At 35.5% G+C, this 21,035-nt stretch overlaps 1 protein-coding gene across 5 annotated transcripts in view; it reads left to right on the top strand.

Moving 5' to 3' along the window:
* pou6f2 (POU class 6 homeobox 2) overlaps nt 1-21,035 on the top strand; it is a 142,199-nt gene that overhangs the window by 89,051 nt on the left and 32,113 nt on the right. The window lies entirely within an intron of this gene.

The following is a 21,035-nucleotide window of genomic DNA, read 5'->3' as shown; positions in this document are numbered from 1 at the left end:
CTTAGCATTTTTCACAGCGATCAGCTGTAAAATGTTTTGGTCCTGCTCGATTTTCATTGACTTTGAGTAAAATAATGTTAAGTTTCTCATAAGATCCCCTGGGGTCAATGTGTTAGCATGAGAAGCTTGATGCTGTCGGGAGAACAAGCACCCGTCTCCCGAGTAAATTATTAGATGTTGATGGCTTACGTTTCTTTCGCGACATTAAAATACATCACAGGTTTATCAATGCAATTAAAGTATTATTTTGTTTTGTTTGTTGATCACGAAGTACAAAGTAGATGAGGAAAACTAGGACTCAGTGTCTGGAGCGGAGTTATTGCGTTCTGTAAAAAAGGAGGAGTGGCGTTTATGGCATTTTGGGAAAAAAGGGAGAAAAGATGACAGAATAACACGGCGGATATTGGATTTTGCATAAAATTAAGAATTTACTTTTAACTACTGACCTGATATAATACTGATTTTGGCAGTAACTAATTTTTTTTCAAAAATGGCGTTTTTTTTTTTTTGGAACCAAACTCTTTATATAGAGTAATATTACATCCTTCATATCTCTGAAGAGTCTTTAGTTTTATCAGATTTATAATAGACAGATCAGCTCTAGTGAATTTTTTTCCAGAAAAACTCGACCCCCTTGGGGTGTGCCGCGAGAGGAGTGAGTCATGAGCAAGCACACACACAAACCCACTCTCTCTGGATAACTTATGATTCACTACACATTTGTGTCCTTTACATTAAATGCTCTTACGCACCGATTTCCAACATAACACAGAAGTCTTTCTTACCGCCTGCAACTCGTGACCCGATTGGGGCTTTTTAACGTAATCCAACGTTAATCAAACATATACGCAAAACTCGGCTGCTACCCTGGATAAACTAACTACATTATATTCGTTTCCATAAGCCTGGCTTACTTGGAAAGCTGAACAAGGCTTTCTTCTCCTTACATCCAATGCTGTCGCGTGAATTGATGCCTTGTAGGGTCCTTGGTTCTCGCTCTCACGCTGATTGATGTGTGGGCATGCTTTTTCTTTTGTGTGTAAGTGTGTATTAGTACATGTTAATGATATGCAAAAGGTACGCGAGTTATCTTCTCCAACGTAAATCTCTTTTCTTGGACTACAACAAACACACAGATGGGTCCTTCTACAGAAACATCCACTTTTGGTATGGCAGGATGTCTTAAAATTGATTTCTTTTTCTAACATTTAAACTTAGACCACATTATTAGATTACTCTTTGACTTTATGAGTACACATAAATGACAGCTTAATGATTTTTAAATTTTTTGTGTGCATGTACTTAAAGACTGCATACACCATTTTTTGTCACTGGTGTTACCTTACTTCTTTAGCAATATTAAAGGTGTTTATGACATATTTTTTAGAATTTTTTCAGCTTTAAAGCTTAATTCTTAAGTGTAGCAGAATTCAATGCATTTAAAATTATCATCATATAATGATATAATTAAAAACTCAGTATCTTTAATAGAGAGAGTCTAAAGGCCTGTGTATACGTCCCTTCTTTTTACATATGCGAGGATCAGCATACAGTGTGCAAAAAGATGCAAATGTTGTCATTAAAATATTATGTCGGACATGCACTTACAGCATTACGTAGTATTTAGGCCTGGAGAGGTATTGAGGTTTGCCTGTGTATGCATACAAGTATACTTTGAAAAGCTGTGCATTCAACTGTGTGGGTGCTTGTGAACGTTTTAAAAAAAACAAAGTATACTTGTACCCTTAATAGTTAGAATTTGTGTGTTTGCTTGTTGGCTCATCTCGCTCTACTGTAAAGCTGCACAATACAATGACACAAAAACAGATGAAGTATTTGTCATGTTACACTGCCGCTTGTTAGAAAAATTAGCTTGTTACCAAAAAACTTACTGTACGGTATTTTTTTTAATAGCTTAGCTACTGTCAAACTACTCAAGAAGTTTGCAACACCACAACATTAAGGAAACAACATTAACTACAATGTAAAAAATAATGCTTCTGTCACCGATCTCCTGATCTGTATCCAATAAACTGCTATTGTTTTACCTCACAGCAACCATCCTTTGAAAGCAACTGTGTTGGCTGTATAGACGGTTTCAGCAGTAACAACATAAACAAGCGGCTTTTGTGGAGAACACGTAACTTTCGGTAAACTCCGCTAATAATAAATAACAACAAAATCCGTTTAAAGTAGTTTATTTATATAACAAGCAAAATAAACAACACGTAGATTACCTAGGAAAACAAAACATTTGTTATTTTCGACGAGGTATTTGTTTAAGAGTTTAGTTTCAGCAACTAGTCAGACCATTAAACAATCAGAAACCAGAAATAAAGTTCGAACCAGACGCTTAATTGCGTCACTGCATGTGTGTTCGATAAAACTGAGAGATGTACAGAGAAGCAGAGGGGAGGTACAGTAGTGTCAGGGCTGTTGTGATGACAGGCAGACGGTGTAGATTATGAAATTTGCCTAAGTGTGTTAATTGGCTGATTAGCAGGGCAGCTGGATTTGCAGGTGCTGATTGATTGGAGCAACGGGTTTTTCCACGCTGAAGAGTCTCAGGGATTTGGGGGGGGGTAGGGGTGTCTGCTCGGTGAGCAAACCGGTTACACCGGAATTGATCTTAATTAGATCTGAGAGACCTGCCACAGCAGAATGGTCACAGCGATTAAAATGAAAAACAGGAGAAATTACTGATCAAATTAATCATAATGTCAGCCTACAGCTGTAGGTCTGCTGTAATTTGCCACTCCACTGGCTTACATCAGCTCTGAGCCACACGCACACATACACACACTGATCTGTGGCACAGAGAGCAAGCGAGGGGAGAGAGAGAGAGAGAGAGAGAGAGAGGAGCAGGGCAATACCGTCCACACACACATTCAGGCACATATACAGACACACATCCAGATTTTGGGGATAGTTATTTTAATTTAAGTGATTTAAGGTAAATAAATGACAGCTGGTTGCATTGTCAGTGGTCTAAAGCAGTGGTTCACAAACCCTTGTGTACGGTGCATTCCTTCGCGGCCCTCCAAAGAAAATGTATGACAAAAACTGTTCTAAAATTTAACATTTTAATTAAACAAAACATATTAAGTTATACAAAGTAGTGCTTTTGGTTTGTAGCCTTTTTTCAGGTTTAATTACACAGAATTCATGATAAATGAATGTATTTTATAAAATGTCATAAAACTGGGGCCCCCCCTAGCACCATCTCGCGGCCCCCCTGGGGGCCCCGGACCCCAGTTTGAGAACCACTGGTCTAAAGGAATGAGCAACAGTAAGTTGTCATCCTGTAACATCTGCCCTTCAGCCAATCATCATCATTTCAACCAATAGGATCTTTCATAAACATTTCAGCTAATCAATCGGACTGTTAGCCAAACATTGGTTAAACATTTTATTAATGGCATGTTGGCTCTGGGTGCATCAAAAACCTCCAGATTTGGGCTCCAAATGGGTGATTCTCGCAAAATTAGACTTATGAGGTGTAATGAAACATTTTGATAAAAAAGTAAATGCAAAGTAAAAGTATCAAAATAAGAGGCATACCGTTACAAACATCTCTTCATGTACTATTTTGCACATGATTTCAAATGACATCATACAAACCAATTTTTTTTTCACAAGGGGAAATTTTCATTACCGCAATGTGTCCATGACTGGATTTGGGTTCTTTGACATGGAAATATTTATAATTAAAAAATCTAAAAAATAAAAAGCTTCAGTGCATGCTATACTATAAACATTTACAGTAAAGAAACGTGGTATTTGGTGATCATTGGTAAATTTAGAGACAATAATAAGGAATATAAATGTGTCCAAGACCAATTTTCTCATCCTCCGCAACAATTTTCAATCATTGTTTAAGCCTTCAAGGAACTAACATTTTCAAAAAAAATTGTTGGAAGGGACATAATTGACTGTGACATTCAAGATGGCTACCAGGTAAGCAGTTCTCCAGATAAAAGTTGAAATTTTGTTTGTGATAGTACCTATACAACTTTTTAGTTCTCATTACCGAAACATGAGTTTGTAAATGCATATATTTAATGTAATATCATGTTGCGGTAATGATAATTTTTGATAATGTTAATCTAAAAAATTTAAATAAATCTTTAGAATTTTTTTTAAATCCTCAAAAAAAATGGTTATAGTAAGTTCAGACATTAATCTTATATGTGCAAAAAAATTTGCTTCAAGGGCTTTTTAAAAAAATCTGATGCTGGACACCTTCTAAGTCTGGATTTCATGAGAATCGCCCAAATGCGTTCTTCATTTTCCGTAAAGTCCAGCCTTTGAATTGGGATGCAGCTCGAATTAGCTTTGTCCCAAATGACTTAATATACACTATGCACTTATTCTACACACTATTTACTTTACCATCTATTGTATACATTTTAGAAGAGTTGAATCGGAACGCTTAATGATTTTCTACTACCCGGAAGTACAAACGGTTTTCCAGACGAGGGGAAATGACGTCATAACAAGTCAATAAAAAATCAATACTTTTAATGTCATTGCACAACATAAGCTGACGACACACAATCAAACTGACTCGTAATGATCTCCGCAGATACGGTTTTGGTAGCCAATAAGAATGCATGGCAATTCGCTGTTTGTTATTAGGTAAGACAAAGAGTAAAACTTCAATAACTTCCTGTTGGTAATAACTACAAATTCCAATTGGATACCCGAAATAAAATTCTAATTTCAAAATAAGCACAGACATTTGTCATAAAAAAGACAAAAAAAATTATAAAATATATATACTGTATATAATGTATGCCTCTCTACTCCTGCTGGATCACAACTGTTGTTTAATTTGTGTCTACTTGTACAGTCTGAGCCAAATGAAACCGAGCTACTTAAGCAACAATGTTTATTTTACTTTTCCATGTTTTGATCCTTTGCCGTTGGTCTCATTCTTTCTTTTGCTCATCGTCTTCACACGATACTGTACCCCCAGTCACCCCATCTTTACCCCCACTTTCTTATAGCTTCTCTCTCACCCTGTCACTCTGAGACACACCCCTCCTGATGTACTGATGTGTGCCACAGGAGACTCAGACCCAGGAGTGCTGCAATTACACTGGCGTCCTCTCCTCCCTCCTTTCCTCAGCGCTCTTCTTCTCTCATCTATACCTCTTTCTCGCTCTGTCCATTCTCCACCTTTCCCCAACAATCAGCCATCATTACAGCTCACTTCTGAAACCCCATTCCTGTCAAGGTCAGGCGCCCTTCAAACACACATACGCTCAGATGCACAGACATGCACACATTGATGTTTTTTTCTCTTAAGAACATACAGTAGTATCTCCAGTCCATGCAATGACTGTCTATTAATCTAATCCCTTCAAATTATTCATAATTTTTTTGCCTTTTACTCAGTTGTCCCAAAGCATTTAACAAAAAAAATTATATATATAATGTCAACTTACCGTTTAAACTTTTTTTTATATAGACGGGGAGTTTTCTAGATGTTGAATGCACTTGTTTTTATTAACTTGTCATGTAAACTTTCAGTTAACATGAAATTGACATGCTACAGTTCATTTTTACATCAATTCCCAATGGGGTGATTCTCACGAAATACAGATTTAGAAGGTGTCCAGCATCAGAATTTTTAAAAAGCCCTTGAAGCCAATTTTTTTTTGCACATATAAGATTAAGGTCTGAACTTACTATAACCATTATTTTTAGAGGATTTAAAAAATATTTCCTATAGAAGTATTTATTATTTACATTTTTTAGATTATCATTATAAAATGATCATTACCGCAACATGATATTACATTAAATATATGCATTTAAAACTCATGTTTCGGTAATGAGAACTAAAAAGTTGTCTAGGTACTATGACAAACAAAATTTCAACTTTTATCTGGAGAGAAAAAATATGAACTGCTTACCTGGTAGTCATCTTGAGTATCACAGTCAATTATGTCCCTTCCAACTATTTTTTTTTTTTGAAAATGTTAGTTATATATATAATGTCAACTTACCGTTTAAACTTTTTTTTATATAGACGGGGAGTTTTCTAGATGTTGAATGCACTTGTTTTTATTAACTTGTCATGTAAACTTTCAGTTAACATGAAATTGACATGCTACAGTTCATTTTTACATCAATTCCCAATGGGGTGATTCTCACGAAATACAGATTTAGAAGGTGTCCAGCATCAGAATTTTTAAAAAGCCCTTGAAGCCAATTTTTTTTTGCACATATAAGATTAAGGTCTGAACTTACTATAACCATTATTTTTAGAGGATTTAAAAAATATTTCCTATAGAAGTATTTATTATTTACATTTTTTAGATTATCATTATAAAATGATCATTACCGCAACATGATATTACATTAAATATATGCATTTAAAACTCATGTTTCGGTAATGAGAACTAAAAAGTTGTCTAGGTACTATGACAAACAAAATTTCAACTTTTATCTGGAGAGAAAAAATATGAACTGCTTACCTGGTAGTCATCTTGAGTATCACAGTCAATTATGTCCCTTCCAACTATTTTTTTTTTTTGAAAATGTTAGTTCCTTGAGGCCTTAAACAATGATTGAAAATTGTTGCGGAGGATGAGAAAATTGGACATGGACACATTTATATTCCTTATTATTGTCTCTACATTTATCAATGATCATCAAATACCACATGTTTCTTTACTGTAAATGTTTATAGTATAACATGCACTGAAGCTTTTTATTTTTTAGATTTTTTAATTATAAATATTTCCATGTCAAAGAACCTAAATCCAGTCATGGACACGTTGCGGTAATTAAAATGTTCCCCTTAAATGTGAAAAAAAAATTGTTTGTATGATGTCATTTGAAATCATGTGCAAAATAGTACATGAAGAGATGTTTGTAACTGTATGCTGCTTATTTTGATACTCTTACTTTGTTTTTACTTTTTTTTATCAAAATGTTTCATGACACCTCATAAGTCTAATTTCGCCAGAATCACCCAATGGATAAAATCCCACCTTACATTTTTTCATATTAAATATTTTCATTTACATTTTTTTATTTTTTATAATTTCTATATATTTTTATCTTTTATATTTGTTCTATATATTTCTGAGAAATAAGTCACATTGCAAAATAAAATTTGTTGTTAGTGTCTTTTAATGTTACATTTAACAGTGAGCAAGCGCATCAAATTAGTAGTTGGTGTTTATCAGTTTATTAATTGTTTACCTTCTGTGTTTAGTTAATTTTTACATCAGTAATAATTTATCAGATCACTCCCTGCTTAACAGGAAGTTCACTTTGCATATGCCAAAAATAATATATTTATTTTTTATGCTTTCTCTCTCTCTCTCTCTCTCTCTCTCTCTCTCTCTCTCTCTCTCTCTCTCTCTCTCTCTCATTAATGCAGACCAATAGACAGGCCTTCTTAAGTAGGCAGAAAATTGCTTTACATAACAAACCTCACTATATAAAAATACAAATGTGCACTGGTGACTGAAGCAGAAAATAAGACTATTGCCCATCAACAGCAGCACAGCGCATGGTATGAATAATTATAAAGCATGTGATGCAGCAAGTGAGGAAAATCTGGCTTCTGAAAGCAAAGCAACTTTATATTTACCCGAAATGAGGGATTATTTTCAGAAAGCGAGCGAGGAAGGGCACTGGAGCCTGCAGTTAGACACCTACAGTAATAAGGAATAAAAGTTTGGAAGACTTCCAACTAGATTTGAATTGCTTTGATATAGAATTTGTCAGATGAAAGAGTTAATTTCCTTTTCTTATAGAAACATGTTTATTAGTTGAATGTGCTGATAATGATTCACATGAGCTTATTTGAGGCTGATTTAAGATGTGTTATTGAAACTTCATAATCACAAACAGGTTTGGAGATATTGGACATTTACTCTAGGTCCCTTTCTTTAAATGTCTAGGGGGTTCATTACGTTTTTTGGACCCCCTACTCATTTAGTCTACTAGGAGCAAATCACCTTTACAGTTTTTCTTTATCTCCCACATACCTTTCCACACTTAAAGGGATAGTTCACCCAAAAATGAAAATAATGTCATTAATGTCTCGCCCTCATGTTGTTCCAAACTCATAAGACCTCCGTTCATCTGCAGAACACAGTTTAAGATGTTTTATATTTAGTCGGAGAGCTTGTTGACCCTTCATTGAAAATCTACGTACGATATACTGTCCATGTCCAGAAAGGTAATAAAAACATCATCAAAGTAGTCCATGTGACATCAGTGGGTCAGTTACAATTTGTTGAAGCATTGAAAATACATTTTGGTCCAAAAATAATAAAAATTACAACTTTATTCTGCATTGTCTTCTCCTCTGCTTCTGTTGTGAAGCGCATGCGCGAGACTAAAGTCACGTGACTGCAGTGACGCGGCTGACGTGTTATCTGGTGCGCCCCAGCTGTTTTTTTTTGTGCGCCCGAGCTTTGTTTACAGTCTGAAGGAGACGCACGCTGTAAGTTTGAAAAAAAAACTTTGCAAATACGTCTGAGGAAGAGGTCAGCCGCGTCACTGCAGTCACGTGACTTTAGTCTCGCGCATGCGCTCTACAACAAACGTGGAAGAGAAGGCAATGCTGAATAAAGTCGTTATTTTTGGACCAAAATGTATTTTCGATGCTTTAACACATTTTAACTGACCCACTGATGTCACATGGACTACTTTGAAGATGTTTTTATTACCTTTCTGGACATGGACAGTATACCGTACATAGATTTTCAATGAAGGGTCAACAAGCGCTCAGACTAAATATTTAAACTGTGTTTAGAAGATGAACGGATGTCGAAATGAAAGTTTGGAACGACATGAGGGTGAGTCATTAATGACAATATTTTCATTTTTGGGTGAACTATCCCTTTAAACATCATACTTGAAACATTCAGACATCGGAAATGTAATAAATATGGCACGTTATAGCAGGATAATGATGTGGTTGCAGACAACGATGTCCAATAACATCTAGCACTTGTTAAGTTTATTCCGACCCTTGTAAGCTGCCTGGAGTAACACAAGCAAGGTCGGATCAATGCTGCGTCCACCGTCATTCATTCATTACTCCACTTCAGATTATACCAAACGCATGCATGTTAATTTGGGTTTCGGCAAGTATGCATCCGAGACTGTGCACGCGTGTACATAATGTGTGGATTTGTGTGTGCGTTATCGATCGGACCTCTGACCGCATCATAGCCACAGAGGCCCGCTCGCTCATCATTAATCTCTCCGCTCTGAGTTCTCAAATGGCAGCAGGCAGGCCCAAGTCCAAACCCAACCATTTCTCTTCATTAGCCCGGCTCACCGCGAGACGCCACGCCGAGGAGTAATCATTTACCATTATTCTAGTTATGAAACTCGCACACGGCCGACGCTGGGGTTTATTGGATAGAGGCCACCAAAAGAGCACCAGCCATTGATTAAGGCAATATTAAAGTCATTTAAATGCTGGATTTGTCTGTCAAATAACAGCAGGTGAAAAGAGATGGCATTCTGTTCAAATGCCGGAGAGGAGAATTTGACATGATGAATTAAATGAGTTAAAGTTTCCTTAAATTGAGACATACTATTCCGTGCCTTCAGTTAGATTAGTACGTGCAGTGTTTTGTTTTCAGTCATTTCACAAACAGCCATTGATCATTTTGCATTTGATGTTTTTATTATTTTGCTGTGTATTTTTTTATCACAGGAAATTAAAATTTGATGGAGGCTTGGTCTCCTGTGACCACTGAAAATGCAATATAAACTTGATGCTCTATTTAACAAGTAGTTTTCCAACATCAGCAGATCCAACGGGGCGAGTTATACCGAGTTGCTTTCCAGCGCAGATTTCTACTTTTCATTTCACAAACTTTGTGACTATACCAAAGTAACTGCGCTAAATGTGTAACAGTGCGGTCAGCACTTTATTTTTGCAGCAAACATTATATTTTTAATCAATCACATGGAAATGTTGCCAAACATTCGGGGTAATTCATCAACAAGATAAATGATAAAATGTGGAATTTATAATAAAAATAAATATATGAAACCTACTCCATAATGCTACCTTGTTGCACCAAAAATAGAGCAAAGATGATTGATGTGTTAAAACTCTTATATGAATTTTAAGCGGCACAATTATGGAAGTACAGAAAAAAGGATTTTATATAATGACACGAAAAGCAATTAATTATGATTGGAGTTAATGAGTCACATGATTGACGGTCGGCTCTAGACAGTCCATCACACCTTTATTGGTGCATTTGTCATTCATTTCCTCCCTCGTTCCTCTGTCATTTGCATTTGGCCCGTTAAATGTGACCCCTCTTGCCCTCTCTCTTCCCAACAGTTGTGCTTTTTATCTGATGAAGTGCAGCATTTTAAACAGCTCTTGTGTGCGCCAGAAGAGGTGGTCGTAGTTTTCAGAGCAATGCATCATGGGAGGTTGCTTCTGTGGCTTTACAGCATTACATATCCCTCTTTTACATTTACATTTGGCTTTTATCCAAAGTGACACAATTTACCAGTATGTGTGTTCCCCGGGACCAAACCTATGACTTTTCTCACCTATTCTTCCCTCGAGTATATTTCTGTTATTCTGTCAGCTATTTATTTATTTGTCAATGGGAAGGTGAAATAGGGCTCGGTGAGCTGTGTTGTTGGTGTGAGAAGAGTCCAGGTGATGGGCTCAGGGGGTGCAACAGGGGAGCTGAGGTGTTTGGGACAGTCTAATGGTGTTTTGATGTAACCGGGCAGAGGGGATGCTTCAGGCTGGGGAACATGGGAGAAAGAGAGAGCGTTTTTGATGGAGGCAGCATAAGGTCTGGATGTGACGCCGGTGAGGCCGTGAGCATGCTCAGATGTGTCACTTCTGATTATGTCCACTCTCCATACTGGGAAAAAATAGAGAGATAAAGAAGACGAGTTGAGAAAGAAGAAAGGGTGAAACGGAGGTGTGATTGACAGAGAAATTGCTATGATGCAAAAATATTTTTTCAGTGTGTTAGATCTTTAATATTGGTACAGAGGCTAGAATCATTGTCTCTCCCGAATTTTTGAAAATTACTTCCCTCTCCACTTAAAAAAAATGCAATTGCGCAACACTCTACCTGCTCCCGAGAGGGAACGCTTATTAAACGTGTGCACGAAATATTCTCCCAAAAACACTCTGGTCTTGTTTCTTTCTTTAGAGGCCTTTCTCTTCTTGTCATACAATTTGTAGACACCTTTTCTCTTGCGACCCTCAAACATTTTGAAAAAACACGGTGAGAACGTGAGCTTCAATGAATGGCTGAAACCGTAGCTCACCACACATATACACCTGAAAGTGCGCATGTGCAGAAAGCGAACCTAGGGACGAGCACCAGAATGATTGACAACTAGGATGACCAATAGTCTTGATGATCCACCCAGAAAAAGAAAATCCTCCACTATACATTCCACTGTTCCACTGTTATTGATTATTTTTCTGTAAAACGCACACCTAAGTCTTAAAATAAGCACCATAGCAATGTCTGTGATAACCGTTGTATAAGCGGAATAATTGACTCCGGTCTTTTGAAATATTTGAAAATAATGCACATATTTTTAAATAATTCAACGGCCCACTTATTCAATTATTCTTTACATACATATATGTATATGACCCGAAGTTAACTTCTGAAATGTGTTTGTTTATTGGTCTGGCTAGTGGCTAAGCTGACCTTGGCAACAAATACTATGTCCAAAATATCTTTTGGTTTCTAAGAGACGAGGGGCGATAGTGAGCATTATTCAACATACGATAAACACTACAGTAAATACATAAAAGACCCAATAATCTCGCCTCTAATCCCAACACCACAGGGACGAAAGCAAATCGTACAAAAACGTACAAATAAGGTGGTATGAATTAATACAAATTAGAATGATTTGCAAAAACACTAAAGATATACTCTGAAGTATTTTAATCTTATGCAGTTTAGCCTCTTTCAAGTATTTTTTTTCTTGTTTAACCTCTTTACTGTCACCCACCCCTTTTAAGTGTGTGATGTGCACCTTCAAATTAATATAACTCTGGCATTTTTAGAAGCCTAATCTTGGTCTTGTTTTAAAGAAGACAATTTAAGGTTTTTCACTGAAGTGTCTGGATATGAAAATATTAAACAGAATTTTTTTTATGGCAGTTTAAATTTCTTTTAATAAATAAAAATAATTTCATAACATATTAATTTTATAAATAAAACTATAAAAATGTAAATATTTCAAAAAAGAAATAATTCAAAAATGAAGCCATAAGTTTCAAGTAGTTGTGATTCAAATTCAAGGTTAAATCACAAAAAAATGTTTTTGTCGTTTTACCAACAAAGGCCAGGTGTCAACGGTTTGCTGGATACTCTTGCCGCAAATTAATAAATTACTGTCACTGCATTATTATTACTGCTCAAACGTTTTGAAATATGAAAACTACACTCTTGGAGCTTTCCAATGATATATAGTTTGTCAACATTTTTGAAGATTTATAATGTGATATTAGAATTATGAATATATAAAATCAATATGCATTCCTAAGGGGGGTGTGGTCATGTAACTAAAAACTGTCACTACATTATTTCTATCATCAGATGACCTTGAAATATGAAAACTACATTCTGAGAGCTTTCCAGTGATATATAGTTTATCAAGATTTTTTAGGTTTAGAGCAGGGGTTTAGTGTTATAAATATGTAAAATCAAATTGGGCCTACATGTGGGCCCGTGACATTTTAGAAACTGAGTCTCTCACTACATCATAATTCACCCAAAATGGTGAGGATATATGAAAACTACACTCTTAGAGCTTTCAAATGATATATAGTTTGTCATGATTGGATAAGAATTCACACGCAAAACATTGAAGTAAACGTAGGCATCCTAGTGGGGCAGTGATATTTAGTAGGATATGAATGTTTTGAGGCACACTCTCCTCATAAATGAATCAATTACTCTCTCTACATAATTTATTTTATAAAACACTGCTGAAATGTGTATTCTAGAGGCTTAGACCTTTCCAACAATATATAGTTTGTTGTGATAGATTAAAATGTACATCAAAAATATTGAAGTAAACTCAGGTGTCCCGTATACGGGACGGCAACAGTTATTAAGGAAGCTTCGATATACTTAGAAAAATACTAAATAAAAAATGCAATATTTTTAAGGGAATGTGATCCAATATAGACTATCACAGTAAATCTGTCAGTAAGTTTATACATCCTGCTATTAAACACTTTCTTTATCTTTAATGATGTTTAGCTCTTTATCATCTGTAGTGTAAGCAGGAATCTGTCCCTTAGGCTCTGTGTCTTTCTATTGTATTAGCAGTGAAAGTGATTAAGTCTGAACTTGCAGTCTGAACAGAACTGGAGTAAAACCAACTCTGGCTTTGTAAGTGTTTTACTTTGATGTCCGAAAGTCCTCACCATGATAGCGACGGGCTGTTTTTTCTCTTGTTCAGGAGATTACATGGGTTGTTGCTCCATACAACCCCCTGGTCAAACAGCCATTGCAGGCCTCGCAGAACTTAATAGAGTTTAACATTTACTCAACCACATTGCCATGGGGTGCAAAACGTGTGTGATGATTTTTACACTCTTCGGCTTTCTTTCTTTCTTTCTTTCTTTCTTTCTTTCACTTTTTTAAGACTTACCATAAGCAAATAGATCACATACACAAAAAATGACTATTTTTGTCTTGTTTTCAGTAGAAATATCAAAAAATTCTTAAATCAAGATGTATTTTCTTGATGAGCAAATGACCTAAGAAAATAAGTGTAGTTTTTAGACAAAAATTATTACTGTAAGTGAATTTTTGCTTAAAACAAGCAAAATTATCTGCCATGGGGTGAGACATTTTTGCTTTAAGAAAAAGGAAAATTTATTTTAAGATTTTTTTCTCACCCCATTGGCAGATATTTTTGCTTGTTTTAAGTTTAAATTTACTTAAATTGTATATTTTTTCTATAAACTAGACTTATTTTCTTAGGTTATTTTGCTCATTAAGAAAAAGCATCTTTATTTAAGAATCTTTAGATATTTCTACTGAAAACAAGACAAAAATAATTTTTTTAAAAAGTTGCCTGCAAGCATTTTTTGTGATTTTTATAAATATATAAACATACAAATACACTGCAAAAAATGACTTTCTTAGTATTTGTGTCTTGTTTTCAGTACTGATGGTCAAAACTGGTACTGCAATCACAAAACTTGTGGTTTACCAGTTTTGGCCACAATCCTACATACTGTTCCTTTAAGTGATTTTGTGCATAAAACACGCAAAAAAATCTGCCAATTGGGTAAGCAAAAAATCTTGAACATTTTTCTTAAACACTAAATTCAAGAAAAATTTGCTTACCCCATTGGCAGATTTTTTTTGCTTGTTTTATGCACAAAATCACTTAAATTTGATATTTTTGGTCTATAAACTAGACTTATTTTCTTGGGTCGTTTTACACCTCAAAAATATACTAAGAATTTTTGTTCTTGAAAATAATTTTTTGCAGTGTATATCAAATGAACGCACAGATCCTCTGCTTTCAAGTAAACAAACAAAGAAAATGGGAAAACCTCTTTTTATAACCTTTTAATTATGGTTAGTTTTCTTCAAAAATACCAATTTTTAAACAAAAAGCTGAAATAATTGCATTTTTGTAAATTTTGTTAGAAATATTCTTCAGAATGATTATCAAAACATACATGGAGTTTAAAATTTGTAAAAATTTGTTAGTTTTTGCTTTATTTTTTTATAAAGTGGGTAAGAGTGCCATTTAGTGGATAATAGTGGAATTACAGATTACCGTAAAAACTCGTCAGGAAAACGTCATTATATCTCATCAATGGCAGGGAAAGAGTTAAGGACAACCTCAAAGCACACTTTATTTACATTGTGAAGATGTTTCATTAAAAGTCACTTTGTCACTTTCACACAGGTGGCGAAGTTGCGGCAACACTGAAAAAAATGATTCATTGAATTTAATCAATTTTTTTAAGGTAAGTGGTTGCAATCAATGTATTTAAGCTACATTTAAACAAAAGTTTTATATTTTATTTTACTTTACTAATCTTTTTTGTTTATATGTAGCTTAAATAAATTGATTGCAACCACTTACCTTAAAAAAATGGATTAAATTCAATGAATCATTTTTTTCAGTGAACAGCGTTTCACGTGAAGTGGAAGCATTTTGTGCAGCATTTAGTGCAAATCTTCAATTTAGTGTTTATCTTCATTGGCACCTGCCGTGAAGAGCCATGTCCGTGGAAGGGGCAGGATTTTGGGTGCACGATCAAGACATGTGGACCGACCCCGTCTCACCTGTAACGTCCCCGTTTTGCCGCTTTCCGCACGTCACCTATTGAAAATAAACTAGACACTCGCGATTCCCGCATGAAACGCCCAACATTCTCCTCTCCAACTTTAACCTTCATCTACAACCAACAAAGTACGAGAAGAGATGAGACGAGAAAACAGAAAAGAAGTGAAAAAGAAAGTACAGACATCCATTTTCCACATTTACCCAGTGCTCTACCCGCTGTTTCTCTAAAGAAAGGATGCCAGCTGTTTAGATCCACACACACATGCAATCAACACAAATAACGGAGCTGCAACGCCATTTCTTGCCTCCCCACATGACTCCAAGTGAAGGCAGCCTGCCGTAAAATCACCTGTTTCGATGACAAACACAGCAATCCCCTACAATCCTCACAATCTTCTTCCTGCTGCCCCCAAGTTACGGAGTCTTAATCTGCCCCGCTGCTCTGCCAAGCATTTTATAATGGGCTTAAGTGTTATTGATCCCTTTCCAAAAATACATGAATGTACAATAAACAATAACTTTTAAGCTTTAAGGCCTCTTTATAGATGTCAAAATATACAAAAAGACAAATCAAATATTTTAAAGAAAATAAAGTATACACGCATTTTCAATGTATCTAAGTTTCCCCCTCAAAAAAGAAACATTCATGATTTAATAAAATTTTGTGTTACTGGTTCACCTCAAAATGAAAACGTTATCATTAGTTACTCACGTATAAAAGGTCAGAGCGAAATACTTGTTTTGAGACTTGCTTTGGTGCGACTAGTAAATCAGCAGAACTACATTAAGGATCACTAAACTAGATAATACTCAGATAATTCACCGGCCATCTTAACATTTCAAGATAACACATTTCATCTTCTCTCTTTGAGAGAGAGTGTGTGTAGGAGAGAGAGTGTTTGCCATCAGATAGGCTGAAAGGATTATCTATAAATTCAATCCTTGGTTGATATTGCCGTCCTTGTCCATCTTGCTCTCTCTCTCTCATGCTTTCTCTCAATATCTTACGCCCTCTCAGAAATACATGTTTTTATTATCTGAAGATGTTAGCTCAAGATAAGATGCTCTCCACACAGACACCTTTCCTGCAATCACAAAGCTATTCTCCTTTTCTGTTTAACAGAATAAGCACTCGTGACTGTCGCCGGGTTTACTCCACTGAAAGATCACGAGCTGTCTGAAATTTTACTAATGCAACAGCGAACGCAAAGCCGGCCTCCGTCAAACTGAAACATTATGAAATATCCTGAGATTGTTTTTAGGATCTCATCGCTGATGTTGTATACAGATCAATCATGTGAAAATCTCTTGACAAATGGTAGAAAAAGCAGAAATGTCCTCGGGTCTCCGAGAGCTTTTATCACTCACAATTGCCATGCGTTTGAGGAGCTGAAATCGTTGCCCTTAACGTTTTGGGTCGCTGATATTATCAACTGGCACTTGACTTTTGCAGAAGGACAAAGAAAACGACGGCAACAAAGAGCCGATTTCTGTGATTAGTGATAAAAAAATGGATGACTTTCAGTCCGGGGGACGTGGTATCAATCTCAGCCAATTTTAGGCCACCAACATGAAATATGATTTCATAAGACAAATGCGATGTCATTCTTAATGTGCTTAACCTTTACTGTCAATGAAAAAGTATTGATCGCTCGGTGGTATTTTCTCATCATTTGATTTCAGAGAGCCTGGTAATATATGATGGTGTGATAAGATGAAAGATGAATGGCAGCTGAATGCTCTCACTTTAACAAAGCTGAACGGCCCCTGCTGGGATCCGGATGGGGGGGCAGACAGCAGGACACAGGAAATGGGAAACGATTGTAGCCTGAAATTTGTTGGATACACTCCTAAATATAAAGGGTTTTGGCTGTATGGTTCCATGAAGAACCTTTAACATCTGGAATGCTTTTTTTGTTTCACGAAAGGTTTTTTGTAATGGTTCTTTAGACCAGTGGTTTCAAACTGGGGGCCGTGCGATGGTGCCAGGGGGGCCCCAGTTTTATGACATTTTATAAAATACATTAATTTATCATGAATTCTGTGTAATTAAACCTAAAAAAAATAAGGCTACTAACCAAAAGCACTACTTTTTTGTATAATTTAATGTTTTTTTTTATTAAAATGTTGAGTTTTAGAACTGTTTTTTTGTCACAAATTTTCTTTGGGGGGCCGCGGAGGAATGCACCATACACAAGGGGGGCGCACACTGAAAAAGTTTGGGAACCACTGCTTTAGACTATAATAAGGTAAGAAAGAAATGGTTCTTCTATGAACCTGAACCTATGACCGAATGGCTCTTTGGGGAACTCAAAATGGTTCTCGTCTATGAACCTTTGACTGAATGGCTCTTTGGAGAACCAAAAATGGTTCTTCTATGGCATTGTTGTGAAGAAAATAAAAATTTTTAATTGTCAACAACTTACCCTCATTGTTCTGAGACCTGTATGCCGTAGCGGAGTGGCAATCGGGAGAGTCGGGACATTTCCCGGTGGGCTGGTAGTGTTTTGAGGCTGCGAGGGCCAGTCACGCTGTTAACTGCACTAAAGTCTAAATAAGCAATAACAGTGGAAAAAACATTATTATCTCTCAAAACTTTATATGACAAAAATTATATTTAAAGGAAAAATTCTTACAGTTATTCAAAGATGCACACATTATTCCATATTTCTCCCATTTATGAGCATGTTCGTCTCTGGCCTCACTCTGTTATGTAATAGCTGATTGACAGGTGCGCATCTCCGCCTTTCAAACAGGTAGATTAATTACGATTTGTATTAGCCTAGTTTTACTACAAAAAGACCTTTTTTACTAAATTTTCCAGTAGATTTTTTGGTCCCACTTCCCCCCCTGACTGTATGTCTTCATGTCATCTGGGTAGCACACAATGGGACATCTGTACTGGATATGCATATGAAAACAATATATTTTAAAAGTGATACACAGAACTGAAAGTCTATAGTCTAGGTCATTATTTCAATTTGCTAAAGTTCTGGTTGGGTCTGGTTCTGTAAACCAGACCCATTTATTGGAATAATCTACTGTAGATCTGATTCATTTTTGCCTCATTTCTCATAACCTCCCATGAACAAGCAAAAGACAATATGATGAATGTAAAGATGACAACAATGTAAGACATTTGTGACCCTGGACCAAAAAACGAGTCATAAGGGTTAATTTTTTGAAATTGAGATGTATACATCTGAGAGTTGAATAAATAAGTTAATTTATGGTTTGTTATGATAGGACAGATAGATGTAGAAGGATAATATTTGTCTTAAGTTATATTAGTAAGGTCTATAAGTTCATCTGGACGAATGATGTTTTCCCTTTGCTTGTCTATATATATATATATATATATATATATATATATATATATATATATATATATATATATATATATTTATTTATTTATTTATTTATTTATTTATTTATTTATTTATTTATTTATTTATTTATTTATTTATTTATTTATTTATTTATTTATTTATTTATTTATTTATAATTATATTATTCTCATACCCACTCTCCCAATAAAAAACAAAACACGAAAGCAGTAGTTTGCCTCGTTCATATCGGTCGTTCACGGTAAAACTACTATTATGCATGCCATACAATAAAAATAAAAAATCAGTTGGAAGGAAATATTACTTACCTAACTTAAATAGACATAACTGGATTGGAAATAAGCTGATTAGCTTGGTTGCGATGGGGGAGTTTTTTGAAAGTGTGTTTGAAAGCATTTACTTCCAGACACTAGGGGGAGCTCGTAGAGAAATAATACGCAGACTTGCCTGGTTTCCCTTTAAGAGAAAGTGAACAGCTAAAAGAGAAAACGCATGTGTAAAATAGGTTCTGGACTTTGGTCCTAAAGGGGAAGTTACCCAATTTTGCTCCTGTCTGTCACTCATTTAATGTTTATGAAACAGCATTAAGAGAAAATGTCTCACTGCTCTTGACCAAATCACTCTTCTACCTTAAAATATATGGAGAGTTTGGTTCCAAAACGCAATAAATCCATTTTGACAAATTTTGGTAAAAACGTGTTTTCTATACCAAGAAAGTGACAAGATGAAAACCACTCTTTTCTGTTACAAACTTTCACATAGCATCTTTAGGTTATAAAAAAATAAAAAATTCAAATCCATAACTTGATTTTCAAAGATTTATTATAAAAACGAATTCTTTTTTCCACAAAATGCAATAAATCCATGACAGTTTTTTATTTCAAAATGCTATAAATCTATTAAATCAATGTATAAATGTGCATTTATCTTTACCATTTAAATTTATTTAGTTGACTAGTGGTATACAATGATTAAAAAATAAACATTAATGACATTAACCAAAACACTTACTTTGTTATATTAAGAACACTGTCATTGCTGCGGTTATACTTGACGTCGTCTCTTTACATTTTTACATTGATGGCTTACGTTTCTTTCCCGTCACAGAAAACCATCACATTGTTTTGTTTGTTGATCACAAAGTAGATGAGGAAAACTAGGACTCCGTGTACTCAGCGCGACGCCATTGTTTGTTTACATTGCGTGACTGGTGCGCTGTAATTTCAGGAATGGATTTATTGCGTTCTGTAAAAAAGGAGGAGTGGCGTTTATCGCATTTTGGGGAAAAAGGGAGAAAAGATGACAAAATAACACGGTGGATATTGGATTTTGTGTAAAATTAAGAATTTACTTTTAACTACTGACCTGATATAATACTGATTTTGGCAGTAACTGATTTTTTTCAAAAATGGCGTTTATCGCGTTTTGGAACCAAACTCTTCATATACATACATACATAATTAATTATCATTCTTTTATCATTGAGTGTTTATCTTCAGAGAGCTTAAGTTTTGTTTGTTTTATCTTCTTTTTATGCTTGTATAATGTTTTTGTGAGAATTATGAAAATTTTATGGTATTAAAGATTTTAATAACAGAAAAACCTTATTAAAAAATTAAAAAACTCTACCGTGATGCATATCGCTATCATGATATAAAATGAACCCTATCATGATAGAAGATTTTGGTCATATCGCCCACCCCTAATAGCATCACAATCAGTTTTACATTCATACATTTGGCAGGCGCTTTTATCCAATGCGACCTAGAGTACAGTGCATTCAAGGAATACATTTTATCAGTACTGTATGTGATCAAATCATGGTCTTTGCACTGTTAATGCAATGCTCTACCAATTGAGCTACATGAATCCCATCATATACCTGCAAACTTTTTTTCTGTCAACATTTCAGTCGTTTCGGGGTTATACGTCGTGACTCGTAGCTACAGTATGGCAAAGTCAGGACTCATCAAAAAGAATAGCAATTTAGTTTGAGAAATAACCGTTGACTGCCATCAGGATCCGCTGTTTTCTTTGAGTCCTCCTGTCTGCTGTCACCGCGCCTGTTCTCCTCGGTCTGCTCCGAGCGCTGCTTCCATTACTGCCTCATTGTGATGAGTAATTGGGAAGTCTGTGTGCAGTCCTGCGTGAGCTCTTGATCTACTTAAAGAACCTAATAAGGCTGTATTCTCCAGACCTGCATCAAATAAGCACTGCATTCTCCCTGCTTATTAGGAGGTTAGCTTGATTTATTCACCTGTGTGCTTTTGTGTGTGTGTTTTTTTAGACACTGGCAATGCACTCCAAAAGAATAGAAATCGACCTCAGGGGTTAACAGAAACCGGTTGCTATCTTTAAAGGGGTAGT

The sequence above is a fragment of the Misgurnus anguillicaudatus genome, chromosome 25 (genome assembly GCF_027580225.2).
Source record: "Misgurnus anguillicaudatus chromosome 25, ASM2758022v2, whole genome shotgun sequence".
Lineage (NCBI taxonomy): Eukaryota > Metazoa > Chordata > Actinopteri > Cypriniformes > Cobitidae > Misgurnus > Misgurnus anguillicaudatus.
The sequence above is the reverse complement of the archived record's forward strand: the minus strand, read 5'-3'. Positions and strand labels throughout refer to the sequence as shown.